The sequence below is a fragment of the Phodopus roborovskii genome, unplaced genomic scaffold, assembly GCF_943737965.1.
Source record: "Phodopus roborovskii unplaced genomic scaffold, PHOROB, whole genome shotgun sequence".
Taxonomy (NCBI): domain Eukaryota; kingdom Metazoa; phylum Chordata; class Mammalia; order Rodentia; family Cricetidae; genus Phodopus; species Phodopus roborovskii.
In genome coordinates this window covers 28,481,517-28,498,214 of record NW_026125295.1, presented here as the reverse complement: position 1 = coordinate 28,498,214, position 16,698 = coordinate 28,481,517, and the positions used below count along the sequence as shown (strand labels likewise).

Genomic DNA, 16,698 nt, shown 5'->3' with positions numbered 1-16,698 from the left:
TGTAAATGTACCACATTTTCTTTATCCATGCTTCAGTTGAGGGACATCTAGGATGTTTCCAAGATCTGGATATTACAAATAATGATGCTATGAACATAGTTGAACAGATGTCCTTGTTGCATGGATGTGCATCATTTGGGTATATGCCTAAGAGTGGGAATTGCTGGATCTTGTGGTAGACTGATTACCATTTTCCTGAGGAACCACTATACATACTGATTTCTAAAGTGCCTGTACAAGTTTACACTCCCACAAGCAGTAAAAGAGTATGCCCTTTATCCTCTCCAGCATAAACTGTCATTGGTGTTTTTGATTTTAGCCATTCTGACAGGAGTGAGATGGTATCTCAGAGTTGTTTTGATTTGAATTTCCCTTATGGCTAAGGATATTGAGCACTTTCTTAAGTGTCTTTCAGCCATTTTGGATTCCTCTATTGAGAATTCTCTATTCAGTTCTATACCCCAATTTTTAATATGGTTATTTGGTGTTTTGGTGACTAGCTTCTTGAGTTCTATATTTTGGAGATCAGCCCTCTTTCAGATGTAGGGTTGGTGAAGATCTTTTCCCGATCTTTTCCCATTCTGTGAGCTACCATTTTGTCTTCTTGACTGTGTTCTTTGCCTCACAGAAGCTTCTTAGTTTCAGGAGGTCCCATTTATTAATTGTTGATCTCAATGTCTGCGCTACTGGTGTTATATTCAGGAAGCAGTCTCCTGTACCAATGAGTTCAAGGGTACCTCCCACTTTCTCTTCTAAGAATGTGGCTAGATTTATTTTGAGGTCTTTCATCCATTTGGAGTTAAGTTTTGTGCATGGCAATAGACATGGATCTATCTGCAGTCTTCTACATATGAGCATCCAGTTATGCCACCACCATTTGTTGAAGATGCCTTTTTTTATTTTCCATTGTATAATTTTAGCTGCTTTGTCAAAAATCAGGTGTTAATAGGTATGTGGGTTAATATCAGGGTTTTCAATTTGATTCCATTGGTCTACCTATTTTTGTGCCAATACCAAGTTATTTTCAGGACTATAGCTCTATAGTAGAGCTTGAAGTCAGAGATGGTGATGCCTCTGAAAGTTCCTTTATTGTACAGGGTTGTTTTGGCTATCCTGTGTCTTTCATTATTCCATATAAAGTTGAATATTGTTCTCTCAAGTTCTGCAAAGAATTGTGCTGGGGATTGCATTGAATCTGTAGATTGTTTTTGGCAAGATTGCCATTTTTACTATGTTAATACTACCTATCCAAAAGCATGGGAGATCTTTCCATTTTCTGGTATCTCCTTTACTTTCTTTCTTTAAAGACTCAAAGTTCTTGCTATATAGGTCTTTCACATGTTTGGTAAGCATTACCTCAAGATATTCTATGTTGTTTGTGGCTTTTGTAAAGGGTAATGTTTCTCTGATTTCTTTCTCAGCCCATTTATCATCTGTATTTAGTGGGCCTACTGATTTTCTTTTTCTTTCTTTTTTCTTCTTTTTTTTTTTTTTTTTTTTTTTTTTTTTTTTTGTTAATCTTGTGTCCTGGCACTTTGCTGCTGAAGGTATTTCCTGGTAGAGTTTTTTACATCACTTATGTAAACTATCATATCATCTGCAAATAGTGAAAGTTTGACTTCTTCCTTTCCAATTTGTATCCCCTTGATCTCCTTTTGTTGTCTTACTGCTCTAGCTAGAACTTCAAGTACAATACTGAAGTGATATGGAAAGAATGGACAACATTTTCTTGTTCCTGATTTTAGAGGAATGACATTGAGTTTCTCTCCATTTAGGTTGATGTTGGCTGTTGGTTTACTGTATATTGCTTTTATTATGTTTAGGTATGTTCCTGTCATCCCTGATCTCTCAAAGACCTTTATTATGAAGGGGTGTTGGATTTTATCAAAGACTTTTTCAGCATCTAGTGAGATGATCATGTGGTTTTCCTTTTTCAGTTTGTTTATATGGTGGATCACATTGATAGATTTTTGTATGTTGAACCATCTCTGCATCCCTGGGATGAAGCATACTTGGTCATTGTGGATGATTTCTCTGATGTGTTCTTGGGTTTTATTTGCCAGTATTATATTGAGCATTTTTACATCAAGGTTCATGAGGGATATTGGTCTGTAGTTCTCTTTCTTAGTTATGTCTTTTTTGTGGCTTGGGTACCAAGGTAATTGTAGCCTCATAAAAAGAGTTTGCCAATGTTGCTTCTGCTTCTATTATGTGGAACAATTTGAGAAGTATTGGTATTAGCTGTTCTTTGAATTTCTGGTAGAATTCTACACTGAAGCCATCTGTCCCTGGGCCTTTTTTGGTTGGTAAACTTTTGATGACTGCCCCTTTTTTTGTTCTAGAGCTTTCAGTTGTGCAGTTAATGCTCTAATGTGACTATTCTCCAATTTCTTCATGTGGGCACTTAGTGCTATGAACTTTCTTCTCAGCACTGCTTTCAAAATGTCCCATAATGTTGGGTATGTTATGTCTTCATTTTCATTGAATTCTAGGAAGTCTTTATTTTCTTTCTTTCTTTATTCCTTGACCCAGGAATAGTGCAATTGTACATTGTTCAGTTTCCATGAGTTTGTAGGTTTTCTGCAATTTATGTTGTTGTTGAGTTCTAACTTTAAAGCATGGTGGTCTGGTAAGATACAGGGAGCTATTCCATTTTTATTTTTTATGTTGAAGTTTGCTATGTTGCTGAGTATGTGGTCAATTTTAGAGAGGGTTCCATGTGGCACTTAGAAGAAGGTATATTCTTTCATGTTTGAATGGAATGTTCTATAAATATCTGTTAAACCCAATTGGGTCATAAGTTCTGTCAGTTCTTTTGTTTATTTATTTAGTTTCTGTCTGGTGATTATGTCTAGTGGTGAGAGTGGGGTGTTGAAGTCTCCCACTATAAGTGTGCAAGCTTTTATGTGAGACTTGAATTTTAGTAATGTTCCTTTTACGAACATGGGTGTGTTTGTATTTGGGGCATAGCTGTTCAGAATTTAGACTTCGTCCTGATTGAATTTTCCTGTGAGGAATATGAAATGACCTTCTTCATCTGTTTTGATTGATTCAGGTTTGAAGTCTAATTTGTTAGATATTAGGATAGCTATACCAGCTTGTTTCTTGGGTCCATTTGATTAGAAAATCTTTTCCCAACCTTTACTCTGACTTTTAAGTTGAGGTGTGTTTCCTCCCTGTGGAGTATGGGGGGGTGGGGAATGGGATGGGAGGGTGGTTAGGGGGCATGGGAGGGAGGGACAGAGGGAGGAAGGGAGGGAGAAGGAACTGAGATCAATATGTAAAATAATAAATAAATAAGAACTTGGAAGGAAAAAAAAAGTTGAGGTATGTTTCTTGTATGCAGCAGAAGGATGGGTTTGTATCCATTCTCTTTGCCTGTGTCTTTTTATCGGCAAGTTAAGACCAGTAATATTGATGGAAATTAAGGACCATTGATTGTTAATTTGTTTTGGATTTGTTAGTGGTGGTGGTACTGTGAGTAGATTTACCCTGCTTTTTCTTTTGGCTTCTGGTAAAGTGGGATTATCTAATCTATTACCTATATATTTGTGAGTGTAGCTAACTTCCTAGGGTTGGAATTTCCTTTCCAGAACTTTCTGTTGGGCTGAATTTGTGTAAATCTGGTTTTGCCATGTAATATCTTGTTTTTTCTAGTTACGGTGATTGAGAGTTTTGCTGGGTATAGTAGCCTTGGCTGGCATCTGTGGTTTCTTCGTGTTTGTAGAACATCTATCTAGGTCCTTATGGCTTTCAAAGTTTCCATGGAGAAGTCAAGTGTAATTCTGATGGGTCTGCCTTTAGATGTTACTTGACCTTTTCCCTTTGCTGTTTTTAATACTCTTTATCCTGTATGTTTGGTGTTTTTTTATAATGTGACAAGGGGACTTTCTTTTTTTGTGTGTTCCAGTCTGTTTGGTGTTCGGGAAACTTCTTGTCCTTCTTCAGGTTGGGAAAGTTTTCTTCTATGATTTTGTTGAATATGTTTCTCCACCTTTGAGCTGGGCTTTGTCACCTTCTTCTATATCTATTATTCTTAGGTTTGGTCTTTTCACAGTGTCCCACTTTTACTGGATATTTTGTGTTAAACATTTATTGGATTTAAGGTTTTCTTTGGTTGATGAATCTATTTCTTCTAGTTTATCTTCAGCACCTGAGATTCTCTCTTCCATCTCTTGTATTCTGTTGGTTATGCATGTATCTGTAGTTCCTGACTGTTTACAGTTTGTGTTTTCTTTATTGTCTCTATTTCAGTTTTCAGGTCATAAACTGTTTGAATTGTTTCCTTCAGCTGTTTTTTTTTTTTTTCCTTTCTTTTCTTTTCTTGGTTTTCCTTTCTTTAAGAGATTTATTGATTTCTTGCAATTTTTTTTTTTGTTTTTTTTTCCCACTTCTTTAAGGGATTTTTTTATATTTGAGGGCCTTTATCATCTTCATGAAGTTGTTTTTAAGGTCATTCTCTTTTGCTTCATCTGCATTGGAATGTTCAGGTACTGCTGGTGTACAATCCCTAGATTCTGGTGGTATTATATAAGCCTTTCTGTTGTTGATGTGTTCTTATACTGTTGTCTTCCCATCTCTTCTTCTACTGGAGGGTGGAGGGGCGGGGCAGCAATGGTAGCCCATGGTAGGTTCCACAGTATGCTCTTGAAGAAGACCCAAGTTCAATTTCCATCACCCCATCAGGCAACTCACAACCACCTGTCTCTGGAGCCCCAGGGATTTGGCACCCTCTTTTGGCTTCTACGAGCAACTACACTCACACATACATATCCTTACACATACATATCTGCCGTAGATATACACACATATGCATAGTCAAAAATAAAAATAAACTCTTAAAAATTGAAGTAAAATAGAACTATGGAGTGAGTTGAATAGTTAAAATACAGAAGTGTTGTATTGACAAATTGGTCTTGAGGACTAAGATTAAATATGAAATAAATTATGCAATTCATACTTATATATGGAGATTACACTTGCATTGTCACCTTAAACCAATGAAGAATTACTTTAAGTAGCATTATAGTAAGTGAACAAAGAAGAAATAGCTAGAATTCTCATCTATGCAATATGAAAATTAAATATTGTACAAAATAAAAAATGGACATCAATAAACACAAAGTTAGAAAAAATGGTAAAGAAGATATATATGCTTATGTTTATGGAAGCTATTATGAGAAGCTTGGGAAACACTGGCCATATATCAACAGCCTGAAAGTTTAGACCTATTTTTACATTTGTAAGATGATAAAGCCTTAAAATACAAGATGTCAAAGAAATTATTAGTAGCGTTTTTAATGTTTTCAAGAAACCATGAAATGTTTCAAGTGATCAAAATGAGTAAATAGTGGCCACTCTGTGACTAAATGGACCTTGAATCTCAATGAGAGTCACAATCATAATGATTAAAGACTTACCTTTTCAGGGAGAATTAAAGATATATTAAAATGATTGTTTGCTTTTAACTTGGTTTAGCAATAGAAGTTTTATGCTTATTCAGTGCCCTACCTATCTAATTTTCATATAATACATCACTGTCAAAAGCTTGACAGTTTTGAACATTTAAAACTCAGCTGTTTTCATAATTTCATACCTCTAAATATAGTTTAGAAAGTGGGTATTAAAAAAATAAAAATTTTCCCACAAGTTTTGAAAGTTAGAAGAGTTTAAAATGGGAGTGTGTGTATGTGTGTGTGTGTGTGTGTGTGTGTGTGTAGATTTAAAAAGTTGTGGGTCCTTGCCAGTAGCCTGGGTCCTGCTCCCCAGAAAGCCTCTGGCAGCTTTGAGTTGCCAGCACAGGGCATTCACAGAGCCTTTAACAAGTTTTAGCCACTCATGTGTAACACAGTTCTTGATAAAGAGTAAAGCCATAGTCAGTGTTTGGTTAGTGAAAGCCAATCTTAACTTCCGCAGAACACATATGCTAGTGTTCTCTTTATCTTGACGTCAGTGAGTTCAATGAAAATATCCCTCACATATATTGATCTGAATGACTCACTCATGAGCATATATTTAAGACTTGTGTGATTCCAAATACCAGGAAGTAAATGCTGCTTTTATGATTTAACGTAGCTATACCTACAAGGAGTTATATATAGTTATTTATGTAGTTACATATAGGTAGCATAAAAAAGCAATTGAGAAATTTTATAGATTCCATTTTAGGAAGAAAGCCTCTGGGTTCTGCAAGTAGCTCAATAAGTAGAATGATTACATTGTATGTATTAGGCCTTGAGTTCAATCCCCAGAGCTTCACAAACAAGTAAAGGCCTGCAATCCCACCATTGGATAGCAGAGACAGAAGGATTAGAGAAATTCAAGGTCATCTTTGGCTATGAGGAACTTGAAGCCATTCTAATTTTTTTTTTTTTTTTTTTTTTTTTTTTTTTTTTGCTTGCTTGCTTTTGTTTGTTTGTTTCAAGACAGCTTTGTGTACCTTTGGAGCTTGTCCTAGAACTCCTTCTGGAGACCAGGTTGGCTTCAAACTCACAGAGAGCCACCTGCCTCTGCCTCTGCCTCCCCAGTGCTGGGATTAAAGGTGTGTGCCACAGCCACTAATGCCCAGCTAGAGGCCATTCTAATTCTAAGATCCTATCTAAAAACAAACAACAACACCATCAAAATTTGGCTTGCTTAAAGTTAACATATCTCTTAGCAAATGATTTTTAAATCACATTAACAATAAACTACAACATAAGAAGTTGGCAAAGCACCTATCTCTGCGGGTCCACTTGGAGTTCCTGCAGGCAAGACCCTTGACCCCCAAAGCCGGGCCCCTGCCAAAGAACGAGGTCTCAGCTGGAGAGCGCCAGTTTCCAGTGAGATCCCACTACCCTGCAAAACCTTCTCAAGTTCCAGCCCAGCCCTCGTCCTCTTCTGCCGGCTATTGGCCAGAGGTGAGTCTGGGCCCAATCGGGGCTGCCTGTCCCCTTCAACCTCTTTTCCCCCCTCCCCCGCCTGAACTCCCTGGATTGGCCCCTGATCCTGCTGCTCCTGTCTCCGGTCCCCTTTGAGAGCACCCTTGGAGCTCTGATACACCCCCACCCATCCCAACCTCCAGCCTACCCCCCCTACCCTGTGCCCTACCCCACCTACAGTCCTGCCGCTCTGGTTGAGCACTGGGACAGAGGGTGGAGCCAACAGTCCACCCTACTTCGGAGACCAATCAGAGCAACTCCGAACAAAGGAGACCTGACTATCCACTTGGGACCACCTGTAATTTCCACAGGCTTGGTCCCTGACCCCGCCTCCAGTCCCCTGCTGGAGTCCCAGGCCCCTCCCAGAGATCCGCCTATCTCTGCGGGTCCACTTGGAGTTCCTGCAGGCAAGATCCTTGACCCACAAATCCGGGCCCCTGACAAAGAACGAGGTCTCAGCTGGAGAGCGCCAGTTTCCAGTGAGATCCCACTACCCTGCAAAACCTTCTCAAGTTCCAGTCCAGCCCTCGTCCTCTTCTGCCGGCTATTGGCCAGAGAGAAGCCTCCTAGAGAGCTTGGACCACACAGAGATACAGACATTGAATCTTTGATCCACATAAGCCCATCTGGGAAGGACCATAGAGAGAGGGAAGAGACACCACCAACACCTACAGGAAGAAACTATGGGAAGAAGGCAATACAAGAGAACACCTAACAACAGAAAGACAAACATGACACCACCAGAATCTAGGGAATCTACACCAACTAGAATGGAACACAACAACAAAGCAGAGGAAGCAGAAGGGTACGACTTAAAAATCACCATCATAAAAATGATAGAGGCCCTCAAAGAAGATATGAGAAAATCCCTTAAAGAAATAGAGGAAAAAACAAACAAAAAAGTGGAAGAAATGAACAAATTCCTTAAGGAAAGTACAGAAAGCCAAGAAAAAACAATTAGCCAGGTGAAGGAAACGGTTCAAGATTTGAAAACCGAAATTGAGAAAATAAAGGCAACACAAATGGAAGGAAAGCTGGAAATTGAAAAGCTGGGCAAAAAATCGGAAACCACGGACACAAGCATAACCAATAGAATTCAAGAGATGGAAGAGAGAATCTCAGGCGCAGAAGATAAACTAGAAGAAATAGATTCATCGACCAAAGAAAACCATAAATCCAACAAATCCTTAACACACAATATCCAGGAAATGTGGGACACCATGAAAAGGCCAAACCTAAGAATAATAGGCATAGAGGAAGGTGAGGAAGCCCAGCTCAAAGGTGCTGAAAACATATTCAACAAAATCATCGAGGAAAACTTTCCAAATCTGAAGAAGGACATGCCCATGAAAGTACAAGAAGCATACCGAACCCCAAATAGGCTGGACCAAAGAAAAAAGACCCCTCGACATATAATAATCAAAACACCTAGCATACAGAATAAAGAAAAAATATTAAGAGCAGCGAAGGAAAAAGGACAGGTAACATATAAAGGCAGACCTATCAAAATTACACCTGACTTCTCCATGGAAACCCTCAAGGCCAGAAGGTCCTGGATAGATGTTCTAAAAGTATTACGAGAACACGGATGCCAGCCTAGGCTACTATATCCAGCAAAACTCTCAGTCAATATAGATGGAGAGAACAAGATATTCAATGACAAAACCAGATTTTCCCAATACGTATCTACAAATCCAGCCCTACAGAAAGTATTGGAAGGAAAATTCCAACCCATGGAAGGTAACTACGCCCACAAAAATGTAGGCAACAGATAATCCAACTACACCAGAAACCTAGGGTGAAGCAGAACAAATATATTCACAATACCACTGCCAACAACAAACCTAAATCAAACAACCATCAACAATCAATGGTCCTTACTCACCCTCAACATTAATGGTCTTAACTCACCTATAAAAAGACACAGATTAACAGAATGGATACGAAGACAGAATCCATCCTTCTGCTGCATACAAGAAACACATCTTAGCTCCAAAGATAGACATTACCTCAGGGTAAAGGGTTGGGAAAAGATTTTCCAATCAAATGGAAATAAGAAGCAAGCAGGCGTAGCTATCCTAATATCTAACAAGCTAGACTTCAAACCAAAACTAGTCAAAAGAGATGAAGACGGTCATTTCATATTCATCTCAGGAGAAATCCATCAACACAAAGTCTCAATTCTGAACATCTATGCCCCTAATACAAAGCCACCCACATTCGTAAAAGAAACACTACTAAAACTCAAAGCTCATATAAAACCTCACACACTTATAGTGGGAGACTTCAATACACCACTCTCAACACTAGACAGGACCACAAATCAGAAACTCAACAAAGAAACAAAAGAATTAACAGAAGTTATGTCTCAACTGGGGCTAACAGACATCTATAGAACATTCCATCCAAAGACAAAAGAATATACCTTCTTCTCTGCTCCACATGGAACCTTCTCTAAAATCGACCACATACTAGGAGACATAACAAACCTCAACAGATACAAGAGAATAGAAATAGTCCCCTGTATCTTATCGGACCACCATGCTTTAAAATTGGAATTCAACAACAATACAAATAGCAGAAAACCTGCAAACTCATGGAAACTTAACAATGTGCAATTGCACCACTCCTGGGTCAAAGAAGAAATAAAGAAAGAAATTAAAGACTTTCTAATATTCAACGAGAATGAGGATACAACATACCCGAACTTATGGGACACCTTGAAAGCAGTGCTACGAGGGAAGTTCATTGCACTAAGTGCCCATATGAAGAAAACAGAGGATAGTCACATAAATGAATTAACAGCGCAACTGAAAACCTTAGAACAGAGAGAAGCGAATTCACCCCGCAGGAGCAGACACCAGGAAATAATCAACTTGAGGGCTGAAATCAACAAAATAGAAACCAGGAAAACAATACAAAAAGTCAATGCAACAAAGAGTTGGTTTTTTGAGAAAATCAACAAGATTGATAAACCTTTATCCAAATTAACGAAAAAGCAGAGACAGAACATGCAAATTAACAAAATCAGAAACGAAATGGGGAACATAACAACAGACACAGAGGAAATCCAGACAATTTTCAGGTCATACTTCGAAAATCTGTATTCCACAAAAATTGAAAATTCAAAGGAAATGGACAAGTTTCTGGATAACTATCACTTACCAAAATTAAATCAAGAACAGACAAACAACTTAAATAGACCTATAACCCGAAATGAAATAGAAGCAGTCATCGAAAGCCTTCCAACGAAAAAAAGTCCAGGGCCAGATGGATTCAGTGCAGAATTCTACCAGACATTCAAGGAAGAACTAATACCACTACTCTTCAAACTGTTCCACAAGATAGAAACAGAAGGTTTATTGCCAATCTCTTTTTATGAGGCCACAATAACTTTGGTACCCAAACCTCACAAAGACACAACTAAGAAAGAAAACTACAGACCAATATCCCTGATGAACATCGATGCAAAAATACTCAATAAAATAATGGCAAACCGAATTCAAAAATACATCAGAGAAATCATCCACCATGATCAAGTAGGCTTCATACCTGGATTGCAGGGATGGTTTAACATATGAAAATCTATCAACGTGATCCACCATATAAACAAACTGAAAAAGAAAAACCATATGATTATCTCCCTAGATGCAGAAAAAGCCTTCGATAAAATTCAACACCCTTTCATGATAAAGGTATTAGAGAGGTCAGGGATAACAGGAACATACCTAAACATAATAAGAGCAATATACAGCAAACCAACTGCCAACATCAAACTGAATGGAGAGAAACTTAAGCCAATTCCTCTAAAATCAGGAACAAGACAAGGCTGTCCTCTCTCTCCATATATCTTCAATATCGTACTAGAAGTTCTAGCTAATGCTATAAGACAACAAAAGGAGATCAAGGGCATCCAAATTGGAAAGGAAGAAGTCAAACTGTCTCTATTTGCAGATGATATGATAGTTTACATAAGCAACCCAATAAACTCTACCAGGGAACTCCTACAGCTGATAAACACCTTCAGCAAACTAGCAGGATACAAGATAAACTCAAAAAAATCAGTAGCCCTATTTTTTTCAGACGACAAAGAGGCAGAGAAAGAAATCAGAGAAACATCACCCTTTACAATAGCCACAAGCAACATAAAGTATCTTGGTGTAACGCTTACCAAACAAGTAAAAGATCTATATAATAAGAACTTTGTGACTCTAAAGAAAGAAATTAAAGAAGATACCAGAAAATGGAAAGACCTCCCATGCTCTTGGATAGGTAGGATAAACATAGTAAAAATGGCAATCTTACCAAAAGCAATCTACAGATTCAATGCAATCCCCATTAAAATCCCACCACAATTCTTCACCGACCTTGAAAGGATAATAATCAACTTTATATGGAAAAACAAAAGACCCAGGATAGCCAAAACAACCCTATACAATAAAAGAACATCAGGAGGCATCACCATTCCTGACTTTAAGCTCTACTACAGAGCTATAGTTCTGAAAACAGCCTGATATTGGCATAAAAATAGACAGGTAGACCAATGGAATCGAATTGAAAATCCTGATATTAATCCACGCACCTATGAACACCTGATTTTCGACAAAACAGCTAAAATTATACAATGGGGCAAAGACAGCATCTTCAACAAATGGTGCTGGCACAATTGGATGAGGGTGTGTAGAAGACTGCAGATAGACCCATGTCTGTCGCCATGCACAAAACTCAAGTCCAAATGGATCAAAGACCTCAACATCAATCCAGCCACATTGAACCTCTTAGAAGAGAAAGTAGGAGGTACCCTTGAACAAATTGGTATAGGAGACCGCTTCTTGAACATAACTCCAGGGGCACAGACACTGAAAGAAACAATTAATAAATGGGACCTCTTCAAACTTAGAAGCTTCTGTAAGGCAAAGGACACAGTTGACAAGACCAAACGGCAGCCCACTGACTGGGAAAAGATTTTCACTAATCCTATATCCGACAAAGGGCTGATCTCCAAAATATACAAAGAACTCAAGAAACTAGTCAACAAAACACCAAATAACCCTATTAAAAAATGGGGTACAGAACTGAAGAAAGAATTCTCAATGGAGGAAATCAAAAAGGCTGAAAGACACTTAAGAAAATGCTCCACATCCTTAGCTATCAGGGAAATGCAAATCAAAACAACTTTGAGATACCATCTTACCCCTGCCAGAATGGCTAAAATTGGAAACACCAGTGATGACTTATGTTGGAGAGGATGTGGAGAAAGTGGAACACTCCTCCACTGCTGGTGGGAGTGCAAACTCATACAGCCACTTTGGAGATCAGTATGGCGGTTCCTCAGGAAAATGGGAATTAGTTTACCACAGGACCCGGCAATCCCCCTCTTAGGCATATACCCAAAGGATTCACATCAATGCAACAAAGACATCTGTTCAACTATGTTCATAGCAGCACTATTTGTAATAGCAAGAACCTGGAAGCAACCTAGATGCCCTTCAATTGAAGAATGGTTAATGAAGATGTGGCACATCTACACAATGGAATACTACTCTGCAGAAAAAAATAATGGTATCTTGAAATTCGCAGGCAAGTGGATGGCACTTGAAGAAACCATCCTGAATGAGGTAACCCAGTCACAAAAAGAGGAACACAGTATGTACTCACTCATATATGGATTTTAGACCTAGATCAAATGATCACCAGCATATAATTCACATCACCAGAGGAACTAGGATACAAGTTGTATTCTAAGAGATTCATATAAAGTCCCTCACAGAATTGGGAAGGGACAAGTCCCCCAGACCTCAGGTATAGTGGGGGGAGGACATCTAATGGAGAGAGAAGTAGGAGAAAATGAGAGGGAGGAGAGGAAGGCATGTGCGACCAGGAGGATTGAGCCTGGTTAGGAATGGAAAATAGGAAAGAGAGAGAGAGACAGAGACAGAGAGAGAGAACATAAAAGAGGGAGCCAATACTGGTTTGAAGATAAAGTTGAACACAAAGAAAGGTCGAGGGAACTACAAGACTGCTCCCAACTAACAATCTCAGCTTCCGTGGAAAGGCTATCATAAATGCCCTTCCCGGAGAGTGAGATCAACAACTAACTTCTCCATGGAGTCCTCAACTAATGCCTGTTGAAAACAGGAGCAAACACCCATACATAAACACTGAGTCAAACTAGAACCCAGAAGCAGATGGAGAGGACAAGACCATGCGGTAGAAGTACATAGAGACAGCTTACCTGAACAAGGAGGAGCTAAGGGCCACTAGACTGATAGCTGGGAAGCCAACAGGGGTCTGACTCGGACCCCCCTGAATATGGGTCTCAGCCAGAAGTTCTGAGCAGCCTAGGAGACCTCAGACAGTGGAGCCGGGATGTATCCCTGGTGCACAAAAGGACTTTGCAAACATATGCCCCATGGAGGGATAACTGCCTTATTCTAGAGATAGGAGAGAAGCCCTAGTCCCTACTTCACAGGACCTGTCAGATCTACATGACCCCAACTGGATGGCATTCCCCTACATATTGTATTGTGGTGGGGGGTTGGGAGGGGAGGGTGTTTAGAGTGCATGGGAGAGGATAGAGAGGGCAAAAGGGAGGGAAGGAGGGAGGGAGGGCTTGGGGGGAGGGAGGGAGGGAGAGGGAACTGGGATCGACATGTAAAATAAAAAAAAAAAAAAAAAAAAAAAAAAAACGCTTTGACTCCAAAATTTAAGTTGAAGAACAAGTTACTGGGGAAAAGTATTTCTATTTTTGTTTCCACAGAAAATGAAAAGATGTGGATTCCTTCCAGACTAATGTGGTTTGATCACACCAGACCGCCTGAAACAGAGTACAAGCTGATCCTACATTCCAAACAGCTGGACAAAACAGCCTACAGACTACAGCTAGGATATCTGAATCTTCTTCGAATCCCCCAAGACAGCGCCCCTTACCAGCAGGAAGTAGTTTGGAAAGAACGACGCCCAAATTCCCAAATATTGTGTATAAATGTTTGTTTTCATTTAATTGGACTTTGTTATATAAAATTAAATAAAAAATACTCTATATGCATAAAAAAAAACAATAAATCAAGGGCTTTGGTTCTAAGGCCTACTTGACTGCCTTTGAAAAAAAAATAAAAAAAAAAATAAAGTCCTTTTCTGACTTTAGTTCACAATTAAAAAAAAAAAGATTGTAGACATAAATGATATCACCTACAAGATTCGCCTTTCTATTTCTGGCATATTTCAAACAGTGTAACATCTTTTACATTCATCTTTATTGTCCCAAATGATAGGTAATCATTCTTTTTAAGGATGTATACTGAGTTAACAGTAGTAGGCATCTAGACTGATTTCATCCCAGCAATAATGAATGATACTGCAATATTGCAATGTACATGAGAATGCAGATATCTCTTCAATCTGAGGATTTTATATATTTTGCAAATGTGCTTAGTAGTAGGATTGCGTGATTATATGGCAATTCTATTTTATTTTGGAGAGAATCCGTGCTGTTTGCACAATCGCTGTATTGACTTTCACTTTTATGAGCAATGTGCATTAGTGTACATTTCTCCACATCTAAAATCTTGAGTCTTCTTGGTAACTGCAGTTATAACTGGAGTGAAGAGATAGCTTGTTATGATTTTAATTTTCACTTCCCTAGTGTTTAGTGAGGATTTGTCATATTCTGTTGGGCCATTTGTATGTCTTCTTTTGTGAAATTTCTATGCAAATATTTGTCCTATTCTCTGAATCGGATTTTCATTGTTAGTTGTCCCAGTTGATGGACTGAAGCTATTCAGTTTGATGTACTCCCATTAGTCTATTTTGTTTTCACTGTCTGTGCTTTTGTGGGAGGTAATCATATTTTTAAAAATCAGCTCCTAAAAATGCCATAGAGTTTTCTCTTATGTTTTCTTGCAGTAATGTTGGGTATTACATTTGAGCCTTTTAGCCATTCCAATTTAATTTTATGTAGCTGTTAAATAAAGGCATGACTTGATTGTTAAAAAAAAAAAAAAAAAAAAGAAGTTGGCAAAGCAAAGAGAAGGGAAGATGTTCACCTTTATCTTCTACAGTGGCTAGATTCAGTAAGTTTGATGTACTAACAACAATACAACACAAACATAGTATCTAAACTGAAATACTTTTACCATGAGATAACAATTAGACTCCATATTTACCTTTTCAAATCATTCAGTTTCACAATTGATGGAAATAAATGTGCATTTCACAATTCTAAAAGAGTCTCAATCATAAAGAGTGCAGGTTGTATGCTGGGGTATATCTCTGGTTAAAAAAAAAAAAAAAAAAAAAAAAAAAAACCTTACCTAGCGGCAGGAGGTTCTGATTATAGTCAGAACAATGTTAATATTTCCCAGGTTACTATTCTCTTCCTGGGTGGTCTGTGTAGCTGAGTTTTTTCCCATGGATACAACCACTCATATAATCTTGGAAATTATATTCCTAAACATAATCTTAATAAGAAATAAAAAAGGGTTAAAAAAGTTAAAGTTGCAGTAAATCAAATAATATTTCCATATCATAGTCTGATATATGTCACACTGATACTGAGTATTCAATCAGTGTCAGGAAATACATTAGGTGATATACCAAATCAAACTGTGTTCATACTGTTTTTACCCTTAAGAGAGGAGATAGCAAAGGAAGGCAGAGTCATCTTCCCAGAGTTTATAGTTTAGCAAATACAAAGTCAATTCATGCATTGTATTTGATCATATAAGGTGACTTCTGAATGTAACAGATTTAAGCCTAGGGTTTCATGTGAACATGAGCACAGTTACTGACATATTTATCTAAAGTCAACAACTCTGAGAGATTGACCAGTTTGATAATAAGTTAGCAAAGACTTGACAGTGCAGTCTAGCTGCCATGGCCCAACGCAGAATGCAAGCCTCCACTACAGGAAGTACCTTCACTATGCCTTTCCTTGTCTGGGGGCCTGTTCCTTGAGCCCAAGAAAAGCTAAAGTAGCTGAGCTGAGGCACCTAGCTACATTTATCTCACGGCAAAATTATTTTCCCTACCTAACATTATAAAATATGAATTCTAAGAGTATTTTGTTGCAGAATATATCTCTTGGACAAGTGTAAACTGACACTCTCAAAGGAAAGGGTGGAAAGATAAGAAAAGAAAAGGAAGCAGAAGAGGAGGAGAGAGGCAAAAATCTGTTAAAGACACTACAAGACAGAACATCGAGGTTATGAGAAGTTGAAATGTTGATGAAGATCACCAGGAAAACAAGGTCCTCTGAACCAACTAAGCAAATCTCAGAGGAACTCCCAGAGACTGAAGCAGCAAACAAAGGGCTTTCAGCATAGTATTTTTAATAGGACTTTTGGATGTGGGAAAAGGTGTGTCTCTGATTCCCGTGCCTTCTCTTGGGCTCTTTTCCTTCTGCTGGTTTGCCTTGTCCAACTTCAGTGTGATGGCTTTTGCTTTTTATCATATTTCAGTTTATTTTGGTCTCCTCTGTTGTTATCTCTTAGAATCCTGTTCTTTTCTAATAAATGACAGAAAAGGTGGATCTGGATGAAATGGGAGGCAAGGAGAAATGGGAGAAGAGGGAGGAGAAACTATAATCAGGGTATAGTATATGAGGAAAGACTCTGTTTTCAATCAAAGGGGGAAGCGAAGGACATGAAGTTGGGTGGGCGTGAGGAGTTGATCTAGGAGTGGGACGTGAACATGACCAAAATGAAGTGAATATGACACTGCATTATACAATTTTCAACAAATGAATAAAAATACATTTTAAATGTCAAAAGATGGTAAC

The 16,698-nt window shown here is 38.4% G+C and overlaps 1 protein-coding gene across 1 annotated transcript in view; it reads left to right on the top strand.

Moving 5' to 3' along the window:
- Positions 1-16,052, top strand: part of Plscr5 (phospholipid scramblase family member 5) — a 57,871-nt gene extending 41,819 nt beyond the window's left edge. Inside the window, exon 9 of the mRNA XM_051207210.1 lies at positions 15,992-16,052. The gene's annotated coding sequence lies outside the window, so the exon portion shown is untranslated. The remainder of the gene's footprint in view (positions 1-15,991) is intronic.
- Positions 16,053-16,698: the final 646 nt, after the last annotated feature.